Source organism: Pristis pectinata, chromosome 26 (assembly GCF_009764475.1).
Source record: "Pristis pectinata isolate sPriPec2 chromosome 26, sPriPec2.1.pri, whole genome shotgun sequence".
In the NCBI taxonomy this organism is placed as follows: Eukaryota; Metazoa; Chordata; class Chondrichthyes; order Rhinopristiformes; family Pristidae; genus Pristis; species Pristis pectinata.
Window position 1 is genome coordinate 27,529,964 of NC_067430.1, and position 24,229 is coordinate 27,554,192.

General features: G+C 43.4%; 1 long non-coding RNA gene across 1 annotated transcript in view; it reads left to right on the top strand.

Annotated features, from left to right (window-relative positions):
* The first annotated feature begins 2,761 nt into the window (after positions 1 to 2,761).
* Positions 2,762 to 24,229, top strand: part of LOC127583493 (uncharacterized) — a 36,217-nt gene continuing 14,749 nt past the window's right edge. The window contains exon 1 of the long non-coding RNA XR_007958264.1: positions 2,762 to 2,807. This is a non-coding gene — a long non-coding RNA (uncharacterized LOC127583493). The remainder of the gene's footprint in view (positions 2,808 to 24,229) is intronic.

The window sequence follows — 24,229 nt, forward strand, 5'->3', positions numbered from 1 at the left end:
ATCCCTTTAAAACTGAGATGAGAAGGAATTTCTTCAGCCAGAGGGTAGTGAATCTGTGGAATTTGTTGCCACGGAGGGCTGTGGAGGCCAAGTCATTGGGTGTATTTAAGGCAGAGATTGATTGGTAAGGGGGTTAAGGGTTATGGGGAGAAGGCGGGATAGTGGGGTTGAAAAAAGAATCAGCCATGATTGAGTGATGGAGCAGACTCGATGGGTCGAATGGCCTAATTCTGCTCCTATCTTTTGCTCTTCCCTCTCCCTCACCAATAATAGTCTTTGAACTGCTCTAGGTTCTCAGCTATTTCAACGAGCAGCTAAGAGTCAACCACATTGCTGTCGATTTAACTTCACATACATGGCAGACAAGGAGCACACGTTTCAACCCTTAAGGACATCAATGCACTAGGTGGGTTGTTACAAGATGGTCAACTTTATTAAGGTTTGATTTATATTCCGGCTCTGCCGAATTGAATTTAAAATCTCCAGTTGCTGTTATTGGAATTGAACTTAAGTTTTTTTAAATAAAAACAGAAAATGCTGGAAACGCTCAGTATGTGTGGAAAGAGAGACGGTTAATGTTTAAGATCGGGGATCCTTCATCAGAACTGGGTAAGAGAGAAAAGTTAGTCTTCAGTAACAGAAAAGGTGGGAGAAGAGTGGGTAGAACAAAGGCAATATCATTGGTAGGGCAAGATCAGATGAGTAAATATAGCAGTTAAGTAGCAGTTAGGATCAGACTGAGCACCTTTGCCTGTTGAACATGTTTCTGATAGTAAGGCCAGGAGGCCAAACTATACAAATGTGAAGAGACAGGCAGATACAGCTCAGTCCGTGTATTGTGGAGGGTGGTGGCTGTCACGTGACAGCACTGCCCCTACCTGGTCAGAAGACACACCACTGCCAATCAAGGTTTGGCCCCGCCCCACCCATCAGTGCACACCTGACCATTGGCCTTTGTGATCAATCAGTCCTTGCTGGCACTGGGCCACTGGCCTTTTTAAATTACCTGGGCTGGACCCCCCCAGCCCTCCAGCACCATAAAGAGTGCCACATATGATTGGCTCTCTCTCTCTTTTGTCTCTAAAGGATGACCCTGCTTCTCTCCAGGCTGAGCACTGTGAAACAGCACTGGAGAAATCGTTGGTGAGGTGTACACTGTTAAAAGGGGTGGGAGCATCTTAGTTAGTATTCCTGGTAGCACAGAGCTATGCCTGCACTGAGTCAAGGGGTGGCAGGTATCATATTGTTTTTCCTTGATTGTCTGTACCTAGTCCATTGGGTGTGTGTGTGTGTGTGTGTATTTTACCCTGTTATGATTTTCCCACGCTCGCTATCAACTGTGTGCGTGTGCGTGTGTGTTGTTCCCGTTACCCTTTCCCCGTGTTTGTCTTCTGTAAATAAATCATTTATCTCTAAGACTGTGTTCAGAGTCCTTGCCTCTGAGACCTCAAACCTGTTTTGCAACAGTCTGATCCAGGCAGAATGAGTTATCTGAAGTTGGAGAGTTTGAGTTCAGAACATTGCAATGTGCCCAGACAGAAGATGGGTTGTTATTTCTTCAGACTGAGTTGAGCATCACTGTACAGGAGTCCACAGACAGAGCGGTCAGAGTGGGAGTCAGATGGTGAACTGAAAACTAGCCTGTTTTCTCTCTTTTCCATTTCTGATTTCTCTTACCGAAGTGCTCGACCTCCCACTTTAAACTCTATTTGTCAGGTTACCACCAACTCATTCAACCTGTCTATATCCTGTGCAGAATCCAAACATCCTCATTGCAACATGCCTTCCGAGTGATCTTTATGTCATCACCAAGCTAAGATACCTTGCACTCTCTCCCCTCCTCCATCAACAGAAATCATAAATGATTGAGCACTAAGAATTGATCTTTGGGGCACTCCACCAGTTACATCCTTCTGCCTTAAGACCCATTTATTTCCACTCCCTGTCTTCAATCCCTGTTAATACACTTCCCCCAATACCATGAGCTTGTATCTCGTGCACCAGCCTTTTACGTGGCACCTTGTCAACCCTTCTAAAAAACCAAATACACTACATCTACAGATTTCTTTTTTATCGACTCTACTTGTTATATCCTTGAAGAATCTAGCAGCTGAGGCCCTTTACTCGGAGGCTGTGCCCTCTGATCCTAGACTCTCCACACCCTGGGGGCCTCTAGACCACTCCTACCCCTGTCTTCCTTCCTCTGTTATTTTTTTTATTTCCACTCAAACCAATTCCACATTAATATCTCACCAACCCACCCCCCCCCCCAACCTGAGGCCCCCTGTGCCAAAGGTGCAATGGACAGCTTGCACATCCTCCCTATGACCCCCACCCTTGTCCTGAGCAAGAACTTCATACTCATTGGAGAAAGGAAAGGACTGAGGCTCCTCCAGGGCTACCCTCTGTCTCTCCATCTGCCTCTTTAACAGAGGAGGAACCGTCCCTGACCCTCTGACCAAAGTCCAGTAATGTGCCCCCTCCCTGATGTGTCATAGTTTCTGAAGTTTGGACTCCAACTCTTTGACCCTGAGCCAAAGTTTCTCCAACAGCCAACACTTACTGCAGATGGAATCACAGTGAACCACATGTTCCCAGCTCCCACACATCGTCTGCTCAGACATTTCTTTTCTAATTATCTAATTTGATTAGATTAGTTTGAATTGAATTTAATTATTTTAACCTGCTACACTCCTTGGCTACAATAAAATCCCATGATTTAAATCTCTTGGCCAATCAGAAGAGACTGGGAAGAAATACTCACTGATCAGCTGACAGTGATGATACATTCTGCCACTGATGACCAGGTATGTGTCTCACTGTTCTTTTTAATTGATTTTTGTGGCCTGTCTTGTGGCCTCCTGCTCTTTATTAAGCTATTCTCATAAGACTGGGTAATGGCAGCACACTTCATAGAACATAGAACATTACAGCACAGTACAAGCCCTTCGGCCCACAATGTTATCCTGCATGAGTAGTCGATGTTTTGGGTTGAGACCTTTCATCAGGATTGGCTGGTCCTGATGAAGGGTCTCATCCCAAAATGTTGACTGTCCATTTCTCTCCATAGATGCTACCTGACCCGCTGAGCTCCTCCAGCTCCTTTGCGGGTTGCTTCTAATAGCTTCATGGTTGACTACACTCTAATTTCAGTTTTATTGCAATTACATTTAGGATTGTTAGTTGCCATAGTAGGATTTGAACTTGTGTCCCAGGAACAACCATTGCAGACCTCTGGATAGTAGTTCGGTAACTTGACCATTGTACTACCATCCCCTGTACATTCAGATCCAGAGTAGTTCAATTCTCTGGATTACTACTTCAGTAAAATAAGCTAACTAAGTACACACAAGGTACAGAAGCAAATCAGGATACCTTACACTCTTTCCCCTCCTCCATTAACAGAAATTGTAAATGATTGAGCACTAAGAATTGATCTTTGGGACACTCCACCAGTTACATCCTTCTGCCTTCAGGCCCATTTATTTCCAGTATCTGTGGAGGGAAATGGGTAGTCGACTGCACAGACGCTGCCTGACCCTCTGTTCCTCCAGCAGTCTGCTTTTTGCTCCCGATTCTACACACAAGGTACGTTAGCTCATGTGTAGCTTCACCTGCCAGTCGTATACAGGGGAAACCCTCTCCAAATTTCCTGAACCATTAATTCAACTTGTCAGAAAATCAGTGGTAAAAGCAGAGTGATGGAGGATCCTTGACTTGAAACATTGACTCTTTCTCTCTCCACAGATGCTGCCTGACCTGCTGAGTGTTTCCAGCATTTTCTGTTTTTATATCAGATTTCCAGCATCTGCAGGTGTTTGATTTTGAGAAAATCAGTAGTGATGCCTCACCAACAAATGAGTGCTCTTAAACTCATACCTTGTAATTACAATTGGAGACGATGAAGTCCTGATGCAGGGTTTCGACCCAAAAGGTCGACAATTCCTCTTCTCCTACAGATGCTACCTGACCCGCTGAGCTTCCAGCAGATTCTTTGTCACTTAGTCTTAGTCCTAAGTCTTAGGAGTTGGCACAACTTGTCCGTGTTGACTGTATTGCCCAGCGAGCTAGTCCCACCTGCCTGCGTTTGGCCCATAGCCCTCTGAACTTCTATCTGTGTACTTATTTAGATGGATTTTAAACGTTGCTAATGTGCCCGCCTCAACCACTGTTTCTGGCAGCTCATTCCAAATACGCACCACCCTTTGCATGAAGAAGCTGCCCCCGATGTCCCTTTTAATTCTCTCGCCTCTGATCTGAAGCCTATGCCCTCTTATAATTACGAACCTGAAAACTGAATCTCACTTTCCATTTTTTTTTATTACACCCAGCCTGAACCTGATTAAGAATACCTAGAATGCACCTTTCTGCCCTTGCATCTAAAACACAGAATTTATGTGATGTCAATAACAGCAGCAGGCACTGGGAATCCATTGCAAATGTACTTAAGGTTGTGCCATTGACCATCCTCTCGTAAAATGAGCAGAATGTCTCACCAGTGGTGGTGTGGAGTAGTCATTACTTCACTGCTGTGAAAGAAACTCATAAATCAAAGCTCTGGTATTTGTTTATGGCTCTTTTACATTCATGAAAGAACAACCTGTCACCATTCCTAAGTCACCAGTGAAATATCCTGTGCTTCCGTAGTTATTTTTATTTTTCCATGTACTGCGATGAAAATGTGTTTGCCTTTGTAATTGATCATGACACAGTGCAAAATTTTGATCTTCTGTCACTTCAATTACGTAACAGTGTTACTCTGAGTGATTACTGTTACATATTCAGCCAATACAGTATTTATTGCATTTTAATAAGTATTCTCCTGTGATACAATAAGGTGCATTTTAGCTGATTAAAATGGGGAAGAAAATATTTGTTGCTTAAAGTTCAATTTTCCTCCATTAAATTAAAATTACATTTCTTTTATGAAGACTAAAATAGAGTTTACTTTGTGATAAAGAGCCAAAAGGCAAATTTAAATGAAATTATTTCTAGGGTAAAACAGCTCTTGGTACAGATGTTGGAAAATGAAGAGAAATAAATTCCCTTTTGTCAATCCAACAGCAGTTTATTAATTCTTAACATTCCTTGTGAAATGCAAAAGATCGATTGTGGATTATTTTTTAAACATAAACTTAATCATAAAAGATTCCTGGACCCAGGATAAGGAAAATCAGAAATGAAATTTCAGACTGAACCCTTTACTTCGGCTAAAATTTTAGGAGGAAAAAAAATAACTTAAAGTAAAAGTTTGCTTTTAGTGACCAGAGTTGGAGTAGAGGAAATTGTGCATTCATACAGCAAGCTGGATCAGGTTCTGTGCAATGTTAAACTCGTAGATCTCAATCCCAATTGACTTCTTATCTTATCCATAGTAAAGCGGAGTTAGACTTCCTTCTCCGGGGCACTGACTCCCCTGTGTTAACACTACACCCTGACTGAGATTCCAGGCTGCACTAACTCTGTAATTATGACATTAGTGTGAAAGGAAATTGCTTCCCACAAGTTCCACACTTATTCCAACCTTGTATGCCTGCCCTATTTAAGTGTCTGTCTCAATGCCTCTTAAACCTAGTGACTGTATCTGATTCCACCACATCCTCCGGCAGCATGTTCCAGAAATCACTCACTGTGTTCTTGCCCTTGGATCTCCTTTTAAGACTCCTTCCTCTCCCTTAAGCCTTTTGTTCTCGATACACCTATCACGGGGAAAATAAAAGATTTTGACTGTCTACCCTATCTGTGCCTCTCATAATCTTATATACTTCCATCAGATCACTCCCTCAATCCAGGGAAAACAAGCCCAGTCTGCCCAATCTCTTCCCCATGACAAAAATCCTCCAATCCTAGCAACATCCAGGTGAATCGCAGGCACGGTAGTGTAGCGGTTAGCGTAACGCTTTGCAGCGCCAGCGACCCAGGTTCAAATCCAGCAGCTGCCTGTAAGGAGTTTGTATGTTCTCCCCATGTCTGCGTGGGTTTCCTCCCACATTCCAAAGAGGTACGGGTTAGGAAGTTGTTGGCGTGCTATGTTGGCGCCCGAAGCGCGGCGAAACTTGCGGGCTGCCCCCCCCCCCCCCGAACACTACGCAAAAAGATGTATTTTACTGTGTGTTTCAATGACTAATAAAGATATCTTGTGGAGTTAAAGGCATGCTAAACGTTTGCTGGCGTGTATGGCTCTCTATACGGTAATGCCTGATCTTAAACTCCCCCCTCCCCATCATCTCACCCCTCCTACTCATTAACCTCCTCAATTCCTACACCCCTCCAGAATCACTGCACTCTTCAGTTGCTGGCTGACTCCCTGATTCTATTGCACCGCCTTTTGCAACTTCCCTGCCTGAGGCTTAACACTAGAATCTAGAATTCCTACTTAAATCTCTGCATCTCCCTATTTCTCTTTCCTCATTTATCAAGCCATCGGTCATCTGTTCTAATATTTCTTGATATGGCTGGATGACAACTGTTGTTCGATAAAACTGCTAAGAAGCTTCATCTCCCCATATTAAAAATGTGATACAAAAGCAAGATGTGCCATTGCCAACGAGGAGGTGGATTAAAACAAATAACTTTAGATACATAATTCTTGAAGACCGTGAAGGATGACATCCGGGCAGTGTGATCCTGCTGCCTCTCAATTCCAGTGTCCCTGGTTCGATCCGGTGCTGTCTGGGTGAAGTTTGCGTGTTCTTTCTGTGACCCTGTGGGTTTCCCCCGGGTGCCCTGATTTCCTCCCACATTCCAAAGATGTACCGGTTGGGTAGTTATTTGGCCGCTGAGAATTCCCTCTCATGTAGGTGAGTGGTGGAAGAATCAGAAGAATAATGGGCATGAGTCACAAGGAAATGTGCAGGGGATAAGGATTCTGCTTCATATTATTGTCATGTACACCAGGGTGCAATGAAATTCCAGGTTCACGTGAATGTAATGATATTTTTTACATGGTAGTAATAAGTACGGCAATAAATACAGCGAACGCAAAACAACAATGGTGCAAAGTATAGTGTGCAAACTGAGGTCATGCAAGAAGAAATGCTAAAGTGGCAATAACAGAATAACCGTGGGGTGGAACTAAGAGACAGAGACCGTGGCAGCATCACCGGGAAGGGGATGTGAGAGAGGTGACTGGTTCAGGAGTCTGACAGCAGTGGGGAAGAAGCTGTTCTTGAGTCTGGATGTCCGGGCTTTCAAACTCCTGTATCTTCTCCCAGGAGGTGGAAGAGAGAAAAGGGAATGGCCAGGGTGGCAGGCATCCTGGACTATACTGTTAGTCTTCCTGATTTAACACGCTGTGAAGGTGGACCGGATGGAAGGAAGTACATGAATGAAGTTTGATGGAATTGCTTTGAGAATTGGCATAGACTCAATAGGCCAAATGGCTTTGTTCTACGTCACAAGCAAAATATGAGAAAAAAAACTTTAAATATTGAAATCCAGAGAGTGGAGGGACTATCTGACCTCCCTGGAATTAAGTTAACATTGACTGTGATGGTGGTTGACCTGACGGAGTGTATTTAAACATCAAGGAGAGAGAAGATCTCATTTCCATGACTCACACCCAAAGTCCACCAACTCCAGTGTATCAGTTTGAGAAGGTTGGCAGGAGTCTACTTGCCAAGGCAGTGGTGGGATCCCAATTAATCGCTGGGTAAGACGGAGACCTCTATCTTTCTCTTCTCCATCTGCTCCTTGGGAGATATTCTTTTAAATGTTTTTAATACACTTAACAATTTCTGTCCAATTTAAGGATCCACTTTCAGGTGTTGCAGTAGAGATCAAGGTCAGATTGCCAAACGATTCCAGAATAAATCCAGTTTTAAATCATAGATGTATATGCACCCTCTTAAACACCATGAAGCATCACTTCCCATCTCACCCTCTGAAGATGGACAGGAGGTCCTGTATAGCATTTATAATTCACCAACATTAGTTTAAAAAAAGTACGACCTAGTTATTATTAACATGAGATCTATGGCCAAATCGTGTGACAGTTTATTCAAACATGTTACAATATTTCAAAATGTGTTTTTTTTTATTGTATAAACTTTGGGATGCTTTTGAAGTTAAGCATGGTGCTATGTAAATGCAACTTCTCTCTGACTTTTAAGGAATTGATTGACACCTATAGATGAGAATCAAAAGCAGGCAGTTAATCGCAGTTGATTGAATTGTGTGTATAGTCAGCTATAGCTCAGTTGGTAAGATATTTGTCTTGAAGTCACAAGATTGTGGGTTCAAGTCCCACTCCTGAGAGTCAAGCAGAAACATCCTGTCTACCACTGCCAGAGCAGTGTTACACCATGGCAGAGCTGCCTTTCAAACGAGAGTTGAAATTGTCTGCTCTCTCTGGTGGATTTAAAAGATCCCGGTGCTATTTTGAAGAGCTGGGCATTTATTTTAGGTGAGCTTACCAATATTTATCTCTCATTCAGCAGAACTAAGGTGATTACCTGGTCGGTATTATTTTATGGTTCCTTAGTGCCCACAAAATCCTTCATTTGCTATAAAGCACTCTGCAGCATCCAGAGAGGGATGTGAAGGGTGCAATAGAAATACAAGATGTTCTTCCTTTTAATATGGGAGGGGAGTTTTCCACTTCACATCAGGAATGGATGTGCCCATCTGGTTATTTCTCTTTCTAAGTTGAAAGTAAAGCGAGGAGGGGGAAACCTTGCCTGAACCAGGAGCACCAGAAAAGGAAAATTCCTACTTTATTTTTTTGAACAAAGTTGGACTTGACCTTTCTCTGGACTATGGAAGAATATGGTGGCATTGAGTTGAAGTACTGAAGGCCTTCAGTAATTTAAATTCAAATGCTTAATAAATGGGGAATAAAAAAGCTAGCATCAGTAATGCTGACCATAAGATCTTTGTCGTAAAAGCCCACCTGCTTCACTAATTCTTTCTGGGACAGAGACCCGCTTCAATCCTGACTTGGGGACTGTCTGTGTGGAGTTTGCACGTTCTCCCTCTGACTGCATGGGTTTCCCCTGGTGCTCTGCTTCCTCCCACATCCCAAAGATATGTGAGTTGGCAGATTAATTGGCAGCACGTGAGTCGTGGGAATTGAAGGGAATGTGCAGGGGATAAAAATGAGATTAATGTAGAATTAGTGTAAAAGGGTGGTTGATGATCAACATGGACTAGATGGGCTGAAGGGACTGTTTCCATGCTGTAGGACTCCATGACGCTAAGCAAATCTGCCATCCTTGCCCGATCTGGGCTACAGTTGACCCCAGTCCTTCAGCTCAGAGAATGATTAGTTGGCCACAGTAGCTGGCCTTGCCAGGAACATCCATATCCTGTAGGCAAATAAATAAAACAGCCAAAATGTGTAATTAAATTGTTAGGCTCCGAAACATCAGAGCTAAAAATTTCATTTCAAAGTTCTCTCATGGTTACTATCTTCTTCTCTCTCAGTAACGTCGTATTTGGTTCCATAGGCTGCAAATCTCCTTCACTCCCGATCGCTCTATTTTAATTCAAAATGGCAAGCAGGGCTTAAAGGATTTGTAACCCATAGCAACAGAGCCATATGTAATCTACACCCACATGCCCTTTACGAATAAAGTTTTGGATGGGAATTTACAGGTCTAACCTCAGCATCAAAATAAAGTTATAATTTTACCAGTATAACCCACAGAGAGCTCTTTAAAAATTGCCATTAGTAACTGCACTGCTGATACTTGGTGAAGGAATGCATTTCATTTATTTTGAAGGAAATTTGCATCCTCCCTGTGTTATCTGAGAAAGCGAGCCATCACTTGGTTGCACAGGTGCTCAGTCTGGCATCTATCATTGGTCAATTCAATTTCCCAGTGGGGAAAAAAGCCTCAAAAAAAAAGGGACGAGGAAGATATGAATGCATTGTACTGAGAACTAAACGTAGTGGCTGATGTAGCAAAGAGGTCAAGTTACTGGAGAACTACCGGGAGATCCAGGCTAACTCAGTTCTACTTTCTGAGAGAAGATGCAGGAGCTTGAAAGCCCAGACATCCAGACTCAAGAACAGGTTCTTCCCCACTGCTGTCAGACTCCTGATCCAATCACCTCATTCACATCCCCTACCTGGTAGTGCTGCCACATCCTCAGACTTTTAACTCTATTCCTTTATTATCACTTGAGCATTTCTTTTTGCACTACTTCAGATTGCAATACTATGCTTTGCACTGTTCTGTTGTTGTGTGCTCGTTGCTGTATTTATTGTTTACTCTGTGAGCTCCATGCAAGCAAGGAATTTTATTGCACCCTGGTGTATAAGACAATAAACTAATCTGAATCAGAATCATGAGTTCAAATCCCACCGCAGCAGCCATTGGAATATAAAATTATTAAACACAAAATTCAGGAATAAAAATCTGCTATCAGTGGAAACAATGAAGCTTCTAGACTGGTTCCTGCCACCCTCACTTGGCTGGGCTTATGATTATTATCTTCTGACTGTTCTCTGAATTGGCCAAGCAATCCACTAATTCCAGGGTTATTTAGGGATGGATGATAAACACTGGCCATGCTATACCAGTGATGTCTGTGTCCCGTGGACAAGTAATTAAAAAGGAAGGACCCAGGTCTCTTGTAATCCAACAATGGAGGACTGGCCATTAACTTGTATGCTAAGGGAGAAGTGGGTTTTGAACCAGATCTCACTCATTGGCCCATATTTTAATATCTATGGTTACTGTAGAAACATCTGAACCAGAGTAGTCCATCAGCTCCTCAGGTTTGATCTGCCACCAAACTCCATTCACTGACATTTGTCCCACACTTCTTTCTGTTTAATCAAAGCCCAACGATTTCACATTTAGCAATTCACCTGACGTACGTCATCATTTCCAGAAGAGGGATCCAAATTTCTCCCACTGTGAATGCAGAAGTGTTTCTTAACTTCACCCCTGAAAGTCTGGTTCTAATTCTTTGACTCTGATCCATTGCCCTGGATATTCCAACCAGGAGAAAAAGTTTCCACATATTCAAAGAGTGCACCTTCATTCCTTGAAAACATGTGATCACACCTTAACCTTTGAAATTCTAGTGAAAAAAATTGGAAATTATTATAAGCTCTCCTTGTAATTTAATCTCCGTATTGTTCTGGCAAGTGTATGCTGCATTCCGTCCAAGTAATACCGAGTTCCATGCTTTCTTGTGCACTACTTCTTTAACTTCTATGAAAAGTTGAATGTTATTGAAAATCAAGTATTGGTATTTGTTTATTATTGTCACTGGTACTGAGGTACAGTGAAAAACTTGTCTTGCATACTGATCGTAAAGATCAATTCATTTCACAGTGCAGTTACACTGAGTTAGTACAGAGTGCGTTGAGGTAGTACAGGTAAAAACAATGACAGTACAGAGTAAAGTGTCACAGCTACAGAGGAAGTGCAGTGCAGGTAGACAATAAGGTGCAAGGTCACAGCAAGGTAGATTATGAGGTCAGAATCCATCTCATCGTATAAGGGAACCGTTCAATAGTCTTATCACAGTGGGATAGAAGCTGTCCTTGAGTCTGGTGGTACGTGCCCTCAGGCTCCTGTATCTGGTTTCCGTGACGTACTAGGCTGTGTCCACAACTATCTGCAATTTCTTGCGGTCCTGGGCAGAGCAGTTGCTGTACCAAGCCCTGATGCATCCAGATAGGATGCTTCTATGGTGCATCGATAAAAGTTGGTGAGTGTCAAAGGGGACATACTGAATTTCTTTAGCCTCCTAAGGAAGTAGAGGCGCAAGTGCCTGCTATGTGGGTCCTGTCTTTTCTTCAGAGCTCCTCTCTCCAACCCATGCCTGGATGCTGCTCCTGGGATCTTCAGTGGTGTGTGATTGGCCCACACAGTTCACAGTCCACTCATACAGGAACAGGCATTCAATGTGCTAGTGCACCGTGCCTTTCTGTGATTTAAAGGAGGGCCTCCGTAATTAGGTCCCAGAAAGGAATTTGACTTGAGTAGGCTATCGTTAATTTACAAAACATGCTCTCCCGTCTTCCTCCTGCACAAAAATGTCCGTCACCGCTGAGCCGCAGTTGGTTCTCCCAACCCGACCCAGCACTCCTCCTGATAGCTGATCCCTGCCCCTAACCACTCATCCTTGCCTCTATTACTGACCCTGATAGCCAAACTTTCTCTACTCAATGGCCTGACCTTGACCCTTCCCACACTATGTCTATATGCACCTCTGGATCAATTGACCAGCGTTTCTGCTGCTCTCCTGCTCTTCGATCACACTCTCACTTAGTTATACCGGCTGTCTCCCCTCTATCTTTCAGTCCAGATGAAGGGTCTCGACCTGAAATATCAACTGTCCATTTCCCTCCATAGATGCTGCCTGACCTGCTGTTCCTTCAGCTTTTTTGTGTGTTGCTCCAGATCCCAGCATCTGCAGTCTCTTGTGTCTCCATTTTACTACTCCACTCCGAAGTCCCTTCAAGGTACGCCCACTTTGAAGGTTTCCTCCTCTTTTCGGGTGTTTTGTGAGACCTTCCCTCACTGCTCCCCCTGTAGTTTCTGCTGCTCTTTGACCACACTCTCATGTGGTTATGCTGGCTATCTCCCCTCTGTCTTTCAGTCCAGATGAAAGGTCTCGACCAGAAGCATTGACTATCCATTGCCCTCTGCAGATGCTGCCCGACCTGTTGAGCCCCTCCAGCATCTTGTGTGTTGCTGACAGTCCAATAATTTCATGCTACAGTCCCCTGTATCGATGGATACCACCACCTAGGCCAAGGCTGCCCAAAGTTATTTCACGTCAATGTGCTACATCTGGTGGACAGATTATAATTTGCCTTAGAGACTGACCTGGACTTGTGCCCGGTTCCAGGAGTGAAAGAAACTGAAATAGTATTTTTAATTGCATTTGCTCTTTTGAGTCAAAAAGTCCTGAGGCTTAAATCTAATCAGTCTTCAGCTGCTGAAAATATGAGATAAACCCACTAAAGCAAGTGAACAGCGCTATGATGGCCATTGTATCAGATTCTCTCTCCAAGATATTGTGGTGGGTAGATGGTAAATTAAACATGAAGATGATACAGAGTGGGACAGGGCATTCTTTTCAATGTGCCTCCTCGCACAGACAAACTGGTTCTAGCCCATTCACCACCAACAATGTAACAGTACTTACACAGAAAGCAGTTGATTACATGGTACCATTCTCCAAGGAGTGTACACTCAATATTACAACAGCTCTATCAGTGATAAAGCAGAATGAAGCTGGTGTGGCTAGCAATGGACTTGAATGGGAGTTGGAAATGGTTTATTATTGTCACTTGTACCAAGGTACAGTGAAAACTGGTCTTGCATACCGTTCACACAGATCAATTCATTACACAGTGCCTTAAGGTAGTACAAGGTAAAAGAACACAGAATGTAGAATAAAGTGTAACAGTTACAGAGAAAGTGCAATGTTGGTAGACAATAAGGTGCAAGGTCATAACAAGGTAGATTGTGAGGTCAAGAGTCCATTCAATAGTCTTATAACAGTGGGATAGAAGCTGTCCTTGAGCCTGGTGGTATGTGCTTTTCAGGCTTTTGTATCTTCTGCCCAATGGGAGGGGGGAGAAAAGAGAATGTCTCGGGCGGGTGGGGTCTTTGATTATGCTGGCTGTTTTACTGAGGCAGTGAGAAGTGTAGACAGAGTCCATGGAGGGGAGCCTGGTTTCTGTGATGTTCTGGGCTGTGTCCACAACTCTCTGCGGTTTCTTGCGGTCCCGGGCAGAGCAGTTGCCGTACCAAGCCGTGATGCATCTGGATAGGATGCTTTCTGTGGTGCATCAATAAAAACTGGTGAGTGTCAAAGGGCACGTTCCAAATCTCTTTAGCCTCCTTAGAAAGTAGAGGTGCTGGTGAGCTTTCTTGGCTGTGGTGTCAACCTCGTTGGACCAGGACAGCTTATTGATGATATTCACTCCTAGGAACTGGGTAAGGTCAAGAGATCAGAAGCTTAAAATTTTAGCTTTGAAGTCCAGAGGAAAGAACAAGCTCATGAGATGTCAGGACTTCATTAGAACTCTAAATTAACAGTACCTGAAAATTTAGTGGCTCAGTATTGCTCTGTATTTGATAGGAGCTGTTACAAACAAGTGCATTTACCCTAATGGTTCCATTGATATGTGGACATGAGAAGCAGGGTATTAAAATTATGTCCAGTTAGTGGAGATAGGCATGATGACTTCTGGCTTTGGGCAGGGAAATATCAACTGGCTTGGTATCTCTTGGTGTTCTTGGTATCGGCCATTGTTTGGTGGGAAACACAGCTGATCCTGCCTCAGAAGTTTGTGCATTCAAGTCCTATGCCACTATGCCAGGCATTTGAGCTATGCAACAATACTCAAAGAAAGCTACCAAAAAGATCCAGTGATCTCCATGGTGACATCTTCCTCTTTTCAGGGCATTTTACAAGGAGTTGCATTTCTAAATACCTGGTTCATGTCAATTCAAGCAACTTTCCTGTATTCCTTCTGATAAAGGCACCAAACAGCATGATAACTGAGTCATGGACAGTAACAAAGAAATTTAAGTTACTTTAACTTAATTGGTTGATTATTGTCACTTGTACCGAGGTGCAGTGAAAAACTTGCCTTGCATACTGTTCATACAGATCAATTCATTACAATAGTGCATTGAGGTAGTACAATGTAAAACAATTACAGAGTGCAGAATAAGGTGTTACAGTTACAGAGAAAGTGCAGTGCAGGCAGACAATAAGGTGCAAGGCCACAATGAGGTAGATTGTGAGGTCAAGGATCCATCTTATCGTACTAGGGAACCATACAATAGTCTTATAACAGTGGGATAGAAGCTGTCCTTGAGCCTGGTGATACGTGCTTTCAGGCTTTTGTATCTTCTGCCCGATGGGAGGGGGGAGAAGAGAGACTGTCCGGGGTGGGTGGGGTCTTTGATTATGAATTTGTGTGGTAAACTGTTCACTTGTGTGGGAAGCTGGAAGTTGCCGCAAGTTTCATGGAGAAATGTAGGCACTCCTCCTATCTGCTATTAACAATGTGCTTGAATCGCTATCAGATGCATCCTGTTCTGATATTGTGATAGCATTGAGTGGAAGCTTCCCCTGTAAGCAAACACAGAATAGAATGAGTGTATTAAACAGACTGTGCTGTTTTTTATGTATTAATTCCAGAGATGTGGGCTTCGCAAGCTGAGCCAGCAATTTCCATTTATACCGTATTGGTTTATTATTGTCACTTGTACCGAGTGGAAAAACTTGCCTTGCATACCGATTGTACAGGTCAATTCATTACACAGTGCGGTTACACTGGGTTAGGACAGAGTGCATTGATGTAGTACAGGTAAAAACAATAACAGTACAGAGTAAAATGTCACAGCTACAGAGAAAGGGCAGTGCAATAAGGTGCAAGGTCACAACAAGGTAGATCGCAAGGTCATAGTCCATCTCATCGTATAAGGGAACTGTTCAATAGTCTTATCACAGTGGGGTAGAAGCTGTCCTAAAGCCTGGTGGTACGTGCCCTCAGGCTCCTGTATCTTCTACCCGATGGAAGCAGAGAGAAGAGAGAATGTCCCAGGTGGGTAGGGTCTTTGATTATGCTGGTTGCTTCACCAAGACAACGAGAGGTAAAGACAGAGTCCAAGGAGGGGAGGCCGGTGTCCGTGATGCGCTGGGCCGTGCCCACAACTCTCTGAAGTTTCTTGCAGTCCTGGACAGAGCAGTTGCCGTACCAAGCCGTGATACATCCAGATAGGATGCTTTCTATGGTGCATCGGTAAAAGTTGGTGAAAGCCATAGGGGACAAACCAACATCAGTTCCAATAAAAGGTGATTGACCTGAAACATTGGCCCTGTTTCTTCCTCCACAGATGCTGCCTGACCTGCTGAGTGTTTCCAATATTGTTGTTATTTTAGCTCAGTCAAAATGTTGGTTTTAAGGAATAGCTTAAAGAGAGATGGAGAGCTTTAGGGAAGGGCATATTTTAATAATAAATTTTGCTGCACCATTATGAGTTTGTTCGGGAAAGAGTTGCAGATTGTGAGCCAAAGCCAGGAAAGTAGAACTTGTTCAATCCTTTCTTTCAAAGAGATGTACTCTGGCATCTTATGGTATACCAGAGTGCAGTAGCACAGATTTTGTTTTAACTGCATGAATAATCCACAGGAATGAACAAATGGATTGGTGACAAATCCCACCATAGCTGCTGGAGAAATTAACTTCCATTGCCTGAGTGTAATTTGGGATAAATAGCTCATATCAGTAATGGGGATGTAGAGTCAGAGAGTCATAGAGTACTACAGCACAGAAACAGGCCCTTTGGCCCATCTAGTCCATGCCGACTATTTTCTGCCTCGTCCCACCTACTTGCATCTGGACCACGTCCCTCCAAACCCCTCCCATCCATGTACCTATCCAACATTCTCTTAAATGTTACAATTGAACCCGCATCTACAACTTCCACTGGCAGCTCGTTCCACACTTGCACCACCTTCTGAGTGAAGAAGTTTCCCCTCAGATTCCCCTTAAATATTTCACCTATGACCTCTAGTTCTAGGCTCACCCAACCTGAGGGGAAAAAGCCTGCATTCATTCACCCTATCTATACCCCTCATAATTTTGCATGCCTTTATTAGATCTCCCCTCATTCTCCTGCACCCCAGGGAATAAAGTCCTAACCTATTCAACCTTTCCCCGTAACTCAGGTGCTCAAGTCCCAGCAACATCCTTGTAAATTTTCTCTGCACTCTTCTTTCAAGTTTATTGATATCTTTCCTGTAGGTAGATGACCAGAAGTACACACAATACCCTAAATTTGGCCTCACCAACGTCTTGTACAACTTCAATATAACATCCCAACTCCTGTACTAAGTGCCCTGATTTATGAAGGCCAATGTGCCAAAAGCTCTCTTTATGACCCTATCTACCTGTGGGATAATACAGCATGGAAGCAGGCCCAGGCCAGTCCCATTTGCCCCCATTTGGCCTACATCCCTCTAAACCCCTCCTATCCATGTACCTGTCCAAATGTCTTTTGAATGTTCTTAGTGTACCTGCCTCAACCACTTCCTCTGGCAGCTCGTTCCATGTATGCACCACCCCCTGCATGAAGAAGTTGCTCTAGCATAACGCTATTACAGCGCCAGCGACCCGGGTTCAATTCCCGCCGCTGTCTGTGAGGAGTTTGTATGTTCTCCCTGTGTCTGCGTGGGTTTCCTCTGGGTGCTCCGGTTTCCTCTCACATTCCAAAGACGTACAGGTTAGGAAGTTGTGGGCATGCTATGTTGGCGCCAGAAGTGTAGTGACACTTGCGGGCTGCCCCCAGAACACCCTGCACAAAAGATGCATTTCACTGTGTGGTTTGATGTGCATGTGACTAATAAAGAAATCTTTTCTTATCTTATCTTATTTTAAATCTTTCACCTCTCACCTTAATCCTATGCCCTCTAGTTTTTTGTTCCCCTTCCCTGGGAAAAAGACTATGTGTGTTCCCTCTATCTATGCCCCTTATGATTTTTATACACCTCTTTAAGGTCAACCCTCAATCTCCAATGTTCTAAGGAATAAAATCCTAACCTGCCCAACCTCTCCCTATAACTCAGGCCCTCGAGTTCTGGCAGCATCCTCGTAAATCTTCTCTGCACTCTTTCCAGTTTAACAATGTCTTTATCTCTGACAGTGCAGGCTTGTATCACGACAGTGCTGGAGCCACTTCTTCAATGCACAGCTTTTTGGAGTGGGACATGTATCCATAATCTTCTGACCTAGAGCACCACCAAATGAGTTGCAGCTGACACCAAATTTGAGGCGGCAACATCTTGGCTGCATTTCTTGTCCTCCTGCCAGTTTTAAACAACACTATGTTTTAAACTGTGGTCTGTCAGCCTCTCACAGCCTGCCAACTAGTGAAGGAAGTTTCACTCTAGTTGCAGTAAAACCTGTCTGAACAATTGGCTCACTGTTTAAAATGAGTGGGGGAGAGCAGGGAAGAACATTTTGCACTGATTCAAATGACTATGGAAAGCAGGACTTAGAGAATGGCTCTGTGGGTGAAAGGCGCAAAGGTAAGAGAGAGATGGGACAAATCACATCAGTGCTTGGTTTATTATTGTCACGTGTACCGAGATACAGTGAAAAGCTTTGTTTTGCATGCCATCCATACAGATCGTTCCAACATAAGTGCATCAAGGTCATACAAAAGCAATAACAGAATGCAGAATATAGTGTTACAGTTACAGAGAGAGTGCAGTGCAGGCAGACAATAAGGTGCAAGGCCATGGCGAGGTAGATTGTAAGGTCAAGAGTCCATCTTATCGTGTCTGTGTGGGTTTCCTCCAGGTGCTCCGGTTTCCTCCCACATTCCAAAGACGTACGTGTTAGGAAGCTGTGGGCATTCTATGTTGGCGCCGGAAGCGTGGCGACACTTGTGGGCTTCCCCCAGAACATTCTATGCAAAAGGTGCATTTCACTGTGTGTTTCCATGTATATGTGACTAATAAAGAAATCTTGTCGTACAAGAGGTCCGTTCAATAGTCTTATAACAGTGGGATAGAAGCTGTCGTTGAGAGGAGGGAGAAAATTGTGTAGGGTCTGGATTCCTCCAGAAGGAATGCCTTCAAAACCTCAGATGTTAATATAAATCTTTTATGTGCAGAAGGGTCAAATGTGGGGCTAATAAAGCCTATCTATTATTTACCAACAACAATTTCCATTTTTTATTGCACCTCTGATGTAACAAGTTGTCTCTTAGGAGCATTGCCAAACAAAAGTTGATACCAAACTGCACAAGGAGTTATCATTGCAGAAGACTGAAAGCGTGGCCAATGAGGTGGACTTTAAGAAACACCTTAAAGGAGGAAAGGTAGAGGGAGGAATTAAGGAAGGAATTCCAGAGTTTAGGGTCTTGCCAAATGAAGGCATGACAGAGTGATTATATCTGAGGATCAAGATATTTTTAAGACATCAGTTTTCCCTGTTTGAAGTCTACAAGTGTTTTCTTGATCAAAGTAAAAAGGTGTTGGCTCTGCAATTGAAATAAATGTTGCCTAGTGTTGGAAGAGGTGTGATTGGTGGTGTTAGAATGCAATCCATTAAAAATTAATTACAGCAGACTTGCAGGAGTCACAATCTTACCAGAACTGGTTGATTACAAAGCATGACTTCAACGCTCTTCATGGAGACAAATCTACAGCAGAAATATGCGGCAACAAATTAGGTTGGTAGATAATAAAAAACAAGGTGGGGAAAGGATGAAAGGAAGGCCTGGAGCTGCCTGCCACAGCAGTCAAGTTCAATCTCAAGTTTTTGCTGAAGACAGGTGGCAGAGATTTGTGGCTTTCATATTTCACGTTTACTGTTTAGTTCAGACTCTTCACTGTCTTATTGGTTAAAATGGGGAAAGTTCCATTTTTACGGGAATTATAAATCTGTCAAACTAACAAGCATCAGTTGTAAAATTCTAGCTGAGAAGTTGGCAATAAATATGGAGTCAATCTATTTCCCAGCTTATTCATAAAATCCAGATGACACTGAAAGAAAGAGTGCATTTGCCTTCATACTTGCTAAAATGAGAATGGTCTTTTAGACAGAACCTGGCAGCATTTTAATTTGCCAGCATGGCCTGTTGACGAAGGCTTTTGGGCACAGTGGTGCATCTGGTAGAGCTGCTGCCTCTCGGATCCAGTGACGCAGGTTCAATCCTGACCTCTGGAGCTGTCTGTGCGGAGTTTGTCATGTGGGAAACTCCACGAGTGACCGCATGGGTTTCCTCCCACATCCGAAAGGCGTGCGGGTTGGTAGGTAAATTGCCCTATGTGTGTAGGTAAGTGGTTGAATCTGAGGGGAGAATGGAGTGGGGTCAGAGTAAGTGGGTGCTTGCTGCAGACTCATTGGGTCAAAGGGTCTGTTTCCATGATGTAGAATCCTGACTCTGTGACTTACCCCACCTGCTTTCATCTGGGAGAAATAATAAAAAAAAGAACATAGAACAGTCCAGCACAGGAACAGGACCTTCAGCCCACAATGTCTGTGCCGATGCTGGGAATGGTCAGCGGGTCAGGAGTAAGCAAAAAAAAAAAAAAAAAATTGTAATTTTAGGCTGATGACTTTCCTAATCATTCTACACTTTAACATCACTGAATATCACTGGCTAGGCTATCTCTAGGTAAGTGTCAGGTCAAATCAATGACTCCACTGAAAATCATACCACATGAAACCAGGAGATGCTGGAAACACACGTCTGATGAGCTGTGAGTAATTGCATTGTCTTCCTGAGATATTTTGTAGAGAGTTGCCTGGGACTATACTCGCTGGGATTCAGAATAATGAGAGGGGATCTTATGGAAACATAAAATTATGAAAAGGATAGATAAGATAGAGGCAGGAAGGTTGTTTCTACTGGTAGGTGAGACTAGAACTAGGGGACATATCCTCAAGATTCGGGGGAATAGATTTAGGACAGAAATGAGGAGAAACTGCTTTTCCCAGAGAGTAGCAAATCTGTGGAATTCTCTGCCCAGGGAAACAGTAGAGGTTACCTCATTAAGTATATTTAAGACACAGTTAGATAGATTTTTGCATAGTAGGGGAATGAAGGGCTATGGGGAAAGGGCAGGCAGGTGGAGCTGAGTCCATGACCAGATCAGCCATGATCTTATTGAATGGCGGAGCAAGCTCGACGGGCCAGATGGCCTCCTCCTGCTCCTATTTCTTATGTTCTTATAGTGTGACCATTAGCAGACAAAGCATATTTGCAAGACTGAGTTTGTGGACATCTTAAACCATGATCATTCAACAGCTCAGTTCAAGCCACCTATGCTGATCATTCCTGTGCTGATGCCTGTACTCTCCCTATGTTGGGAAGGACATGATGGGACAATGGGTTCAGTGCAGTTAGTCTGTAATTCTAGACAAATTAGCAGATTGGATTTCCTTGAAGTGCAAGGCATCAGATGTATACTGGTGAAGAGATCTGTTTGTGTATAAAATTAAAACCTGGCCTCCCTAAACCCAGTTCAAGCCTTAGAAGTTACCAAAATGTCAGTTTTGCCAAACAGATGGTGCTGTGGTGTCAGCAAAGGAAGATGTAGTTCAGATTCTGCATGGGATAAATATTGATGAAGAGGTGGTCATAAAAAGTACAGTGGCCGTTTAAGTGGATAAGTCACCAGGTCCAAATTGCATGTTACTGAGGGAGAGCAGGGTGCAAGCCTCGGCCATAACCTTCCAATCATTTGTGTATTTGGGGTGGTGCTCAAGGACTGGAACATTATAAACGTTATACTTTTTGTGCTAAAAGAAAGTGTACAATGGAATTCCCCAAGAGTCAATATTCAGACCACCAGTTTTCTTAATGTATAATAATAACTTGAACTTGGCTGTTTAGGTTCAATTTCCAAATGACACAAAATTTGAGGCATACTGAACCGTCAGGAGGTCAGTAGTAGCACATTACAGAATACCCATCAAGTGCAGGGAGGAGAGAGTTTGAACTTTGCAAGGGGTTGATTTCATTTTAAATACTTAATTGTTTAGTTTAACTAGCTCCTAACCATGTAGATTTCATTTGCCAAGGTAAACAGGTGGGTATATAATGGCAAACAATTAAATTATCACCTGCCAGGTAATTAGATAACCAGCTGGAACTCAGAAAGTGATTGCTGGGAATATATGTTTCTGCTAAGGTGCAATGTGTTTTATTGTAGAATATAGCATCCGTGGAGTGTGGATAAGAGACTTCAGTGAGGTAAGGACAGCAATATAACTTTTTATTTAAAGGATCAAATGAACTAAAGTGATAAAAAAGTAAATTGGATTAAGAAAGGCACAGCAGGACAAGTGATGTGTTCTAGCTGTAGTTTGAGAGATCCAATAGAAACCATTGTGATCTGATGTAATCCTAGCTGCAGTAAAGGGTTCACAACTGGTGGATGTTCTTAAAGTTGAGGAAACTGAGGTTTGGGCACTATTATGTATCGGGGAAGGGAAAGTTATTGGTTCACTTTGTTCCAATAGACTGCTACAGCCCTTGAATTAAGTATTGTAATCAGTTAAGGGAGAAGGTAGGGTGTGCCTACTAGTGAGGTTGCTGTGGGGACACAGAAGGTGACATTGGAGGTACGTCAGCCCTTGCACTTGTCTAACAGGATTGAAGTTCTTGCAGTCTGTGTTGATGAGAGCAGAGGCTGTAGGGAGGATGGGTGAACTGATGACTGCATTATGGTACAGGGGTCATTCAAACTAGGGGGGGGGGGTGATAAGGATTGTAAAGAACAGTATAGTTTATGGGATAGATATGGTTCTCTGAATGTGAGCCTTAAAGGTTATGTTACCTGCCTGGTGTCAGGGTTAAGGACCTTTCTGACTGGGGAAAAGCTTGGAGTAGGAGGGGAAAGGTCCAGTTGCTACAATCCATGTAGGAATGAATGACGGGTCTGAGAAGGTTCTGCTGAATGAGTATAAGAAGAACTAGAAAGTGCTAGTCTCTTGGGATTTCCATGTGCAAACTGACTTGGGGGTGAATACAATCAGAATAATATGCATGGCTCAAAGATCAGTATGGGACAAATGGCCCCAGTATTAGAGAAAGAGGGAACGCTAGTCTTGAGATGAGATTGACTTGAATGGAACTCGGCCAATTGTTCGAGTGAGTTAAATGGTGAGGGCTGTGGAAAGGCTTTCTACTCAATAGTGGAAAGTAGAGTTCTGCTGAAGGGAAATTATGGGACGGTGTAGGGTAGCACAAATGCTCGCCTTCACCAGTCGCATTCTCCGACTGTTATCTTGAGTGTGCAAAGGCCATCTCCTGCGTTCAGTACGCGAGCCAGTGGTGTACTCTAGAGGCTCGCTGGAGCATCCAGTTTATTCCTACTTGTACACAAATGCATGTCCTCTGATCCTGACTGGTTTGCTCAATGAGAATAATCTTTTGGTAAGGATACTTTTAAACAATTAATGATTTTTTATTTTTAAGACCTAAAGATGTAAAGCAGTGACTGTGTAACTCTGTTTTCGATATTGCTTGATAGAAGCACACGTTTTGGTCATTGATAGAAATGACCACTGTGCCGTCCTTTTGGTGGATGTTCTCCATTGTGTTATGTGGTAGTACAATCAAGTGAGATGGGATAGACTCTGAACATGTCTAAACACATCTGTGAAGCGCTGAGGACCCTGAGCAGCAGCAGAAAGGTACCCACCACAATCTGGGCCTGGCACGTCCCTCATTCTACCATTACTATCAAGCTAGGGAATCAACTGAGTTGATGAGGCTTGCTGAGTGCTATAATTAACTTTTTTAACAAAAAAAGCATCAACTGCAACACATGACTACATGCATGCTGAACAGCAAAGACAACATACACTTGACAGAGCTGTGTGGTCGCTCAATAACTTATTGGATCGAAGCTCTGCAGATCTGCTACATTGAGTTGTGAGTGATGGTGAACAATTAAACAAACGGGGAGGTGGAGGCTTCAGAAACCATTCCCATCCTCAATTTTGGCGGGGTTCTGTGCGGGTGCTAAAGAAACCATGTTCAACTAGTGCGACTATATTCAGCCAAAGGCACTGAGTGGGTGATCCATCTCGGCTCCCTCCTGAGATCCCTATTATTCGCTATAGCTGGTCTTTAGCCAATCTTATTCAGTCCATGTGATATTAAGAGCTGGCTGAGAGCACTAGATACTGCAGAGATTGTGAAACCAGACATCGTCCCAGCAATAGCACTGAAGACCTGGGCTTCAGAACTAGTTTTGCCTTCTAGCCAAGGTCTTCCAGTGTAGTTATAACACTGACAGCAACCTAACAGTGTGGAAAATTTACCCAAGTACTGTATATCCTGTTCACAAAAAGAACAAACTCTATCTGGTTAATTATTGCCCAATCAGGCATCTCCTCCAAGTAGGTCTATGTGGTTTCTGCAACGTTCACTCCCTCTTCCATTTGTCATTACCTTGTTCATCCAACTAGCCGATACCACCTCTGACTTGTTATCCCTCCATTAATTCCGACCACCACCCCCCCCCCCCCCCCAAACTCAACCTGATCTCCTTAACCACCACTTCTAGTTACTATGTCCAGACCTCCCTGCCCTATTGCACCACCCACAACTCCCTTGGTTTGCAGCACAAAGAATACTGTCGTGTAGTTGCTAGAATTCTGGGCCATTGATGTTGAGGCATGAGTTCAAATCCCACCACAGCAGCTGGGGAGTTTAACACTTGTAATTAAATGTGGGTCCTGGTAACTGTAATCATGAAGTTACTGGATTGTTAT